This window comes from Carcharhinus amblyrhynchos, chromosome 11, assembly GCF_965287045.1.
Source record: "Carcharhinus amblyrhynchos chromosome 11, sCarAmb.v2.hapA, whole genome shotgun sequence".
NCBI classification, from domain to species: Eukaryota; Metazoa; Chordata; class Chondrichthyes; order Carcharhiniformes; family Carcharhinidae; genus Carcharhinus; species Carcharhinus amblyrhynchos.
In genome coordinates this window covers 74,101,966-74,112,112 of record NC_137334.1, presented here as the reverse complement: position 1 = coordinate 74,112,112, position 10,147 = coordinate 74,101,966, and the positions used below count along the sequence as shown (strand labels likewise).

The 10,147-nt window shown below is 41.6% G+C and overlaps 1 protein-coding gene across 5 annotated transcripts in view; it reads left to right on the top strand.

Annotated features, from left to right (window-relative positions):
- The first annotated feature begins 631 nt into the window (after positions 1-631).
- Positions 632-10,147, top strand: part of gtdc1 (glycosyltransferase-like domain containing 1) — a 304,588-nt gene continuing 295,072 nt past the window's right edge. For 4 of the 5 annotated variants that reach the window (XM_080199378.1, XM_080199376.1, XM_080199377.1 and 1 more), the window contains exon 1: positions 632-732. The gene's annotated coding sequence lies outside the window, so the exon portion shown is untranslated. The remainder of the gene's footprint in view (positions 733-10,147) is intronic. The other variant, XM_080199375.1, reaches the window with a different exon arrangement.

Genomic DNA, 10,147 nt, shown 5'->3' with positions numbered 1-10,147 from the left:
CCCTGTTGTACACTCCATCCCTTCCTCCTCTTCCCTTTGATTTGATATACAGGTTTGCCATGGCATTTATTTTTACTTTTCTTTCTTGTTGCACTTTTAAGAAAAAGTTTAAGAAAAAAATAATGAGCAATGTCTGAAAGGAGGAAGAGATTAAAGTGGGAGATTTGGAGAAGAGAAAGGGATAGGGAGACAGACAGGCACAATTATGAGGGACGCACACAAGTATCCCTCAGATTGAACCATCTGACTAAAAGGAGGCGCTTGCGACCAAGTGGAGGGTCGGGGGTACTGGGCGCTCTGCGGGGACAAAGTAGCAATTGACTGAAAGGCGACCGGGTTCCGCATTTTTTTTGTTCGCTCCAAGCCGTCTTTTTAAACTTTAATGAGGCTGGGGTGGCAATACGGAGGAGTGGGGAAAGCATGATCCGCCCCTTCGCTCCGATTGCCGGGGTGGGAGCATTTCGCCTGGCTGGGGCAAGCTACTCGCTGGGCGTCTCTCTCTAGCGAGAGGTTCGCTCGAGCTCGGGGAAAAGGACGTGCCTCCGGGCGCGGGAGCACGCGCACGCAGGCAGCGGGACGTTCCCCCTGGGAGCGCGCGTTGACGCGCACGCCGAAGGGTGGAGGGGGCCGCGCGAGTGTGAGCGCGCGCGGCGCCTGCCCGCTGTCATGGTGACGGAACCGCCGGCAGCAGCAGGAGGAGGAGGTGCGGGGCAGACGGGGCCTGAGTGACAGGTGGGGCCGGTCGGCCGGCATAGCGCGCGCTGCAGTCGTTAAAGCCGCTTGCTTTCAAAATAGCCCGTGTGTTCTCTTTCTTTCTCTATCATGGAGCCAATGCGGTTAGGGACTGTGTTTTAAATATAAACCCGGCTCGGGCTCGGTCGGGTGTTTTTTTTTAGGCCGAGGGAACTGCCTCGGTGTCGCCTGGATTTTAAAGGCGCAAAGCCGAGCAGTGGACTGGGGTTAGACTGTGTTTCCCTCTCCAGTATCTGCTGCTGAACTGCGATTATGTTTGACGTGCAGTTTCCCCTCGTGGTTTGTTTGGTCTTAAAGTTGGGCGAACTGAGTCTGATATAAAGAAAGAAAAGATTTTTTTTCCCAAAACTTCCCAAAGCACCCATTTACTGCGTGGAGATGTCACTGTGGATGGATGAGCAGAACTATAAAGTTTTGAAGTTAGTGTCACAAGTAGGCCCACATTAACACTGCAATGAAGTTAGTGCGAAAATCCCCGAGCTGCCACACTCTGGCTCCAGTTCGGGTACACTGAGGGAGAATGTGGCATTGCTGGTGTATGTAACTAACAAGGTCCTCTGGATCGTGGGAGGAAACCGGAACACCTGTGGGAAACCCACGTAGGCATGGGGAGAACATGCAGACTCTGCACAGACAGTGACCCAAGGGTGGAATCGAACCGTGGTCCCTGGCACTGTGAGGCAGCAGTGCTAACCACTGTGCTGCCCTTTAACCAATCTTCAGCTGCTCAAATTGCAGTTAAAGTTTTGTCTGTGAATTCTGCCACCAATTACCAATGCCCCTGGTTCCCACAAATTACAGTAGAGTTCCTGGCAGAGTGAATTTTGGAAAAAAAACACACAAGTCATGCATGAAAGCTCACTAAGGAAATGCACATTTGTAATTAACTGCCATTACCTCTGTCATTCATTCAAAACATTTTGGAAGAATTATCCACTTGCTGAGTATCCCTTCAGTTAACTCAACCACTGTACACCAGAGTTAAGATCAAATCATTTTAAAATAGTCCATATATTATTTGTGCACTAAATACTTCAATGGAAAATAGTATAATGAGAACCCAAAATATTTTTCTATGGATGTTGTTTATAATTATCATGTTTCTGTAATCCTCAGAGTGAAAGATTTCTGCTGCATTCAGTGCAAACTAAAATATAAATGGCCTACTGGTAAACAGTAGAAAAATTGTATACTTTTCCTGTATTGCACCAATAATTTAATTTTATTGAATCACAGAGTGTAGTGATATTTTGTGAGTACTACAAGGAAGTCACTGAAGGTAGTTTTGGTACTGGTAATAAATTTACACTGGTGTTAGAAGCAAAACAAAATTACCAGAATTCCTCAGCTGATCAATAAGCGTCTGCAGAAAACAGGAGATAATGTTTAAAATGTAGCCTCTTTGTCAGAACTCAGCACTTCTATTTCTTACTCTGATTTCAGAAATCTTGTTCTTTCTGCTTCCGTCTGCATATTCCTGTTGCCTTGTTTATTTTCCCAAGTGGTAATCAGTGCATTAGGTCATTTTTTAAAAAATACACAGTTTTCTTGTTTTAATCAATTCTTTACAAGTTGATTCTACTGTAAATAATATTGCACCTGTGATACTTCTATTGGGTGGAAAGTGTTATTGAATGTCCTGAGATGATGAATGGCACAAGTTCTTTTTTGCCTTAATATTCTTGATGATGCTCTTGAATCTTTTAAATTAAAATGCCTGATTTTTCTCCCTAAAGTAACAACACATCAGATAGAAACAATATGCTAAATCTCATGACTGATCATCTGTTTTTAAATTCTGTATGACATAGGATTAGCCTTACATTAGGACTCTGATCTGTGAAATTTCCAGCACTTTTTATGTGATGTATCTATACAATATATACATTTATCATTCTAGATTAGCTATCTACTCAATTACAATTTAATAATGTACAATTTTGAGGTAAGATTTGGTGATGACATTAGAACTATTACAAAGGAACCAAATGAGAGTTTTATGCTTAAATTATGGTATATATAACTTCCTACATTTGAATTCAAAGTGCAATAGCAGAGAAGAAAAGCTTCTTAAGGAATAATGGAACTAATATGGGTACTTAATTTATTTAAAAATACTGCTTATTTTATGTATGCTATATAATAGCTAAGTATTTCTTTGTCTTAAAAATCTATTACAGAAGATCAGTATTGGTATAGTATTAGGTATTAAAATAATAAGGGGTCTAGGTATTGTAGTTAGGCAAAGACTTCCTGTTGATGGAAGGAATGGGGAATTACAGGGCACAGATTTAAGATAATTGGCTGAAGAAGCAATGGTGATATGAGAAATAACTTATTTATGTAGCGAGTGGTCAGGATCTGGAATGCCTGAGAGTGTGGTGGAGACAGATTGACTCAAGGCATCCAAGAGAAATTGGATTATCTGAAAAAGAACCTTTCTTTTTCTTCTGCTGCACTTAGTGCACAATTGCAGGAGACTATATTAACAGTAACTTAAATATAAATTAAATGTTCTGTAGAAGAAGAGTATGCAGGACTATGGATTGAAGGCAATGGAGTGGCACGATACGAATGCTTGATGTGCCACTGAGCCATTCTGACAAGGAAAATTTCAGCTTCAATCCAACCTGTGATCTGTATAAACTTAGATCTGAATTGGGATAATGATTTGACCATATAAAATCTTAGCTCAACAAATTCAGGAAAAAGGGAGAAGATGAGAGAGCAGAGAGTGGGGTGGAGGGGTGGTAAAACTTAATGATATAACATCTTTGAAAAATGTCCTGATCCAATTTACAGTGGAAAGGGAAAGTGAAAACGTGGACAAAAGGAAACTAAGAATGCAATGAGAGACAGGAGAGATTGGTGGAAAAGATTAATTTTGGTCTTTAAAAATGGAAAGGGAATCTGAGAGCTTTGGGTAAGAAATTCCAATGTATAGAATGGATGGGTTTAAGTAAGAATAGCATGGAAACTCTGCTAACAATGAAGGTTCAGGGTAGGAGGGTGAGGAGAGGTTACGTAAATGGCGAGAGATTGAGGATTGATGGATGTAGGATAGAAAGAGTGACATATATTTATATGGTAAATATCATGACTTAGATGTCCTACATTTCTTTAAAGTCAATTATGCACTTTCAAAATGTAGTCACTGTTGCAAGATAGGAAATATGTCAGACAATTTGCATACAGCAAGATCCCACAAGCAACATTGTGGTAAAAACCAGATAAACTGTTTTATTGATGTTGGTTGAAAGCTAAATATTTGTTAGGACATAAGTGAGAAATTGTATTCATCAAAATAATGCCACAGTATCTCCTGTATCCACATGAGATGGCAGACTGGCCCTCAGTGCAACATCTCAGTCAAAAGATGGCACCTCTAAAAACACAGCAATCCTTCAGTATTGTACTGAACTGATGGTCAAGATTATGTGTTCTAGATTGGGATTTGAATACACAATGTTCTAACCTGGAAGCAAGTGTTACCACTGAGCCATAGACATGTAAGGCAAAAGGATGTTTAAGGGTGAGGCATGACTAAAGAAAGATTTGAAATTCAACTACTGGTAATTTTAACATAATCTACCACGTAATAAAGTGATGGGCTGAGATAAGCCACCTTTCTTACTCTGGTTTGATTTTACTCTTTAAATTAGAAAGCAAAATTGTCATGGAGTCACAGAGATTTACAGCATGGAAACAGGTCCTTCAGCCTAACTTGTCCATGCTGCTCTTTTTGTTTAAACTCTTAAACTAATCCCAGTTGCCTGCATTTGGCCCATATCTCTCTATACCCATCTTATCCATGTAACTATCTAAATGCTTTTTAAAAGACAAAATTATACGCGCCTCTGCTACTACATCTGGCAGCTTGATCCAGACACGCATCATCCTCTGTGTGGAAAAAATTGCCTCTCTGGCCACTTTTGTATATCTCCCCTCTCTACTTAAACCTATGCCTTCTAGTTTTAGACTCCCCTATCTTTGGGAAAAAATATTCACTATCTTGCTGATCTGTGCCCCTCATTATTTTATAGACTTCTATAAGATCACCCCTCAGCCTTCTACGCGCCACAGAAAAAAATCCCAGTCTATCCAGCCTCTCCTTATAACACAAACCATCAAGTCCCAGTAGCATCCTAGTAAATCTTTTCTGCACTCTTAATAATATCCTTTCTACAATAGGGTGACCAGATCTGCACACACTATTCCAAATGCGGCCTTACCATATCTTCTACAACTTCAACAAGACGTCCCAACTCCTGTATTCAATGTTCTGACCGATAAGCCAAGCATGCCGAATGCCTTCTTCACCACTCTGTCCATCTGTGACTCCACTTTTAAGGAGCTTTGAACATGTATCCCTAGATCTCTTTGTTCTGTAACTCACCCCAACACCCTACCATTAACTGAGTAAGTCCTGCCCTGGTTCAATCTACCAAAATACATCATCTCGCATTTGTCGAGGGTGTAAATTACAGTTTTAATCTGTTTCTTACAAGCTGGTTAGGTTACAGTTGCCACCATTATGTTGGGAAGGTAAGGAATCTGAAGATGGGAGTAATGAGTGAATGAGGCATGATGTGGACAGCTGAATTTTGTTCAAGTGGAGGATTGAAGGTTGACAAGGAGGGCCTTGGTGAAATTGGGTGTCAAGATTACAACATAAAGTTTATTACTGAAGTTGATAAAGAAGGGTAGGATAAACTATGAAGCTGGGCTAGCGCTAAATATAAAAAAGGATAGTAAGAATTTTTATAAGTATATAAAAAGGAAGAGGCTGACTAGGGTGAACGTTGGACCCTTAGAGGATGAGAGGGGGGACTTAGTGGTAGGGGATGGGGACATGGCTGAGGCCTTGAATAACTTTTTTGTTTCGGTCTTCACGGAGGAGGACGTGAATAGTTTGCCGGGTGTTAGCGAGGGAAAGATGGTGGGAGTGGAGGGCCTGAATGACATTATTGTTACTAGAGAGGCAGTGCTCGACAGACTGGAGGGACTGATTGTGGACAAGTCCCCAGGACCGGATGGAATGCATCCAAGGGTTCTGAAAGAAATGGCGGTGGTGATAGTGGATGCCTTGATGATTATTTTCCAAACATCGCTGGATTCCGGGGAAGTGCCGGAAGATTGGAAAACGGCTAATGTTACGCCGTTGTTTAAGAAGGGTTGCAGGCAAAAGGCAGGGAATTATAGGCCGGTTAGTTTAATGTCTGTTGTAGGTAAAATGCTCGAATCCGTAATCAAGGAGAAAATAGCGAGGCATCTTGAGGAGAATTGTTTGATAGAGCAGAAGCAGCATGGTTTCATTAAGGGGAAGTCGTGTCTGACAAATTTATTGGAGTTCTATGAGGATGTGTCTAGGGCGGTGGATAGAGGAGAGCCGGTAGATGTGGTGTTTCTTGATTTTCAGAAGTCGTTTGATAAGGTGCCGCACAAGAGGTTATTACAGAAGGTTAGGGGGCATGGAGTTGGGGGGTAGGGTGTTAGCGTGGATAGGGGATTGGCTGTCAAATAGGAGGCAGAGAGTGGGGGTCAGTGGTGCTATTCGGATTGGCGGTTGGTGACTAGTGGAGCGCCCCAGGGATCAGTGCTGGGGCCTCAGCTATTTACCATTTATATAGATGATCTGGAGGAGGGAACCGAGTGTATGGTGTCGAAATTTGCTGATGACACCAAGATTGGTGGAACGGCAAATTGAGCGGAGGGTGTGGAAAGTCTGCAGAAGGACCTAGGTAGGCTGGGCGAATGGGCCAGGAACTGGCAAATGGAATTTAATGTTGGCAAGTGTGAAGTTGTCCACTTTGGTAGGAATAATGGTAGGAAGGACTATTACTTAGGTGGCAAAAAACTGCAGCATGCTACGGTGCAGAGGGACCTCGGGGTCCTTGTGCATGAGTCGCAAAAACCCAGCCTGCAGGTGCAGCAGGTGGTCAGGAAGGCGAATGGGATGCTGGCCTTCATAGCGAGGGGGATTGAATATAAAAGTAGGGAGGTCTTGCTGCAACTGTACAGGGCACTGGTGAGGCCGCAGCTGGAGTACTGTGTGCAGTTTTGGTCGCCGCACTTACGCAAGGATATTTTGGCCTTGGAGGGAGTGCAGAGGAGGTTTACTAGGCTGATACTGGAGTTGAGGGGGTTGAGCTATGAGGAGAGGCTGAATAAACTAGGCTTGTACTCGTTAGAGTTCAGAAGAATGAGGGGAGATCTCATTGAGACATATAAGATGATGAATGGGATGGGTAGGATAGAGGTGGAGAGGCTCTTCCCGCTCAGAAAGGACAGTAGGACTAGGGGGCACAGCCTCAAGATAAGGGGGGGGTGCAGTTTAGAACAGAGTTGAGGAGGAACTTCTTCACTCAAAGGGTGGTGAATCTCTGGAATTCTCTGCCCGTTGGTGGTGGAGGCTGCCTCGCTAAGTATATTTAAGACGCGGGTTGATAGGTTTTTGATAGGCAAGGGGATTAAGGGTTATGGGGAGAAGGTGGGAAAGTGGAACTGAGCCACGACAGATTAGCCATGATCTTATTGAATGGCGGGGCAGGCTCGAAGGGCTGGATGGCATACTCCTGCTCCTATTTCTTATGTTCTTATATGTGGGAGAATCCAATAGGGACATTAGAGGTAAGAGATGCCAGAGGCAGGTGGAAGTTGTCCTGTTGAGGGGGGATGAGAAGTTCAAATGTGGTCAGGAAGCGTGTGGAGTCACTGGAGATTATGTTTATTTTTTGGAAAAACATGGTCCTTGGTCAAGTTTATTTTCCATCAGAGATTGTATTTTTCTACAATCTGCTGTTGGTCTTAAATTCATTGAAGAAAGCAAGTTTAAAAAAATATTAAAGCACTAGTATCTGAATACTCGGGAACCAAAGTTTTTACATGCTTGACTATGTGCTGTTATGCTTAATGAAATGGTTCATAGTATTTTACAAAAATATAACCTTTAAAATATATGATCAAAGATAAAGGAAAGTCTGCTATAGTTAAGAGCCTTATAATCATGAGGGTGGGTGTATTTCACATCCAATTAATAATAACGAAACAACGTTGAATGTCTGAAAGTAAGGAGATAATTTCAAACAGTATGCTGATTGTGTGCCATCCAAGAAACTTCTTTCTTGAACCTAAATTAACTGATGCTGTTAAAAAGGCTATACATCTGCAGTTTATTTTATTTTCTTTGGAGTGTGTATTTCCTCTGCATATTTTGAAGATGCAATATATTAAAATTGCAAAAATCTTTTAGGCCTCCGTTGCTATGCTTCCCCTCCCCCCATCTCTCCCCTCCCACCCCATGACAGTGAATGAGAATGTTGTGGATTCAAAGTCCTCATTCTAGGACTTGAGTACCTACTTTAGGGTGCATTCTCATGAGTGGGTGCTGCTTTCAGATGAAGTAACAAACTGAAGCTTTCCAGCCTATTCTAAAGTTCATTGAGTACTGTTTGACAATGTGAAGTTCTAATATCTTGGCCAATATGACTCCTTTTTGCAGTACCAAAATCTGCCTAGGTATTTGTCTCATTGTTGATTGTAGAATCCTGAACTTAATGACTCCATTTGCCCACATCAAACAACAATCACTGCACTCTAAACTAGTATTGAGAGACCAAATATAAGATTAAGTAAATGGTTTCTGCACCATACGTCCTACAAAAGTACGATTTGATTCCTGCTCAGTGCTGATTTAATTTGTCTGAAATCAGGCAGGAAGAGTGTTTACTTGACGAACAACAGGAGGGCATAGGAACGAAGATGATGAACCCGTGAGTAGAATTTCTAATTTTCAAGTTAGAAAGCAATAAAGATATCTTAATGGTATAGAGAAGTTCAATCAATATATAGTTTTGGTTGGCAATATGCATGCAAGCATACTTGTCAATTCCCTTCAGTGAGATCGAGACTGATCTGTATGATAATCCTTAACTCTACTTTCCTGCATTATCACCATAACCTGTGTCCCTCTCCAATGCAAATAAATCCTTTCTTAAATATGAAGACCAAAGCCATATACAATTGCAGCAAGACTTGTTTATTCTTTTTTAAAATTTGTTATGAATCTTTAATCATTTATTTCAGCAGGCAGCTCTTTTGATTATGTTTGCCCACCAGAGGTGATGGATCTGCACCTACCAGTACTCCGTAGTATTAGTAATTATGTTGTCGGTAATCAATGTCAATTGCAATTGACCCTTTGGCAATTCGAGAGAGGTTTGCCAGAGTTTTGGCTGAAACCTTTTCTCCACCACATCAGTTTCCCCCTCTAGGAGTTAGCATTACTGCTGGATGGAGAGGCCAATGCACTAGTTTGCTCAGTTTAAATAAAGCATTTTTCAGCATAATCACTGTTGTGATGTAGGAAATTTGGCAGCAAAGTTTTGAATAGCAAGCTCCAACAAACAGCAATGAGACAATGACCAAATACCTTGTTCTTTAGAAGTTATGTTAGATGAGGATAAATGCTTCTTTGAAATAGTGGGCACAGGGTCTTTTGCATCCATCTGAGAGGACAGAAATTGCTTTAGTTCAATATCGCATCCAACTGACTCTCTGTGTTCAACTGGGATGTCAGTTCAGATATGTGCTGAAGACTCTGGCATAGGACATAAATTGAATATCTACTGATTTAGAGGGAGAGCACTACTGACTAAGTCATTGATGGGACATAGTGACTGCACAAGGTCAGTTACTTCCTTTTTGGATGTTTGCACGTGCTTTATCCTGGAGTTAAAATTTTCCATTGACACAATTCACATTTGGAAAGATAAAATCTATAACTTTATTCGCAACCATGTTATTAGTGTATAGGTTCCTAATGTTTTTGCTGCAACCCAAATGATGATACGTGAAATGGCAGCAGCAAAATGCAGCCAGGGTTTGATGATGCACACTTATATGGTGGGTGGGATTTTATGGCCTCACTCGTCCTGAAACTGTAAAATCCTGCCCAGGGTCAACAGATCTTCCCATGCTCTGCCCCTCACTGGCTCCAATTCCCATGGTGGATGGGCCGGTAAAATTCCAGCCATTAAGTCTTACTACTACATAATGGCAGTCAGTTGTTTGTATCTGTATTGGTCCAATCTTCAGCTGGAACCTATGGTAGCGGACACCATGCAATATGCTCAGTTGCAAAACAACTACTGATCAGTGAATCTATGGTTCCCATTACACAAGCCTTAGCAGAGATTTGGAAGAAAGATGATGAGAAGGGGAATTCAGAGAAGTTGAGCATTCTACCTTGCAAACTGTATCTTCCACTCTTTACGAGTGTAATAATTTCTGTCACCATTCTCCTGCAAATGCTCAAAAAGCACATTTCCAATTAGTTGTTTAGTAGTACAGAACTTGAGTAATGCTAAAAAATGGAAATATTGAAGCTTTTCAT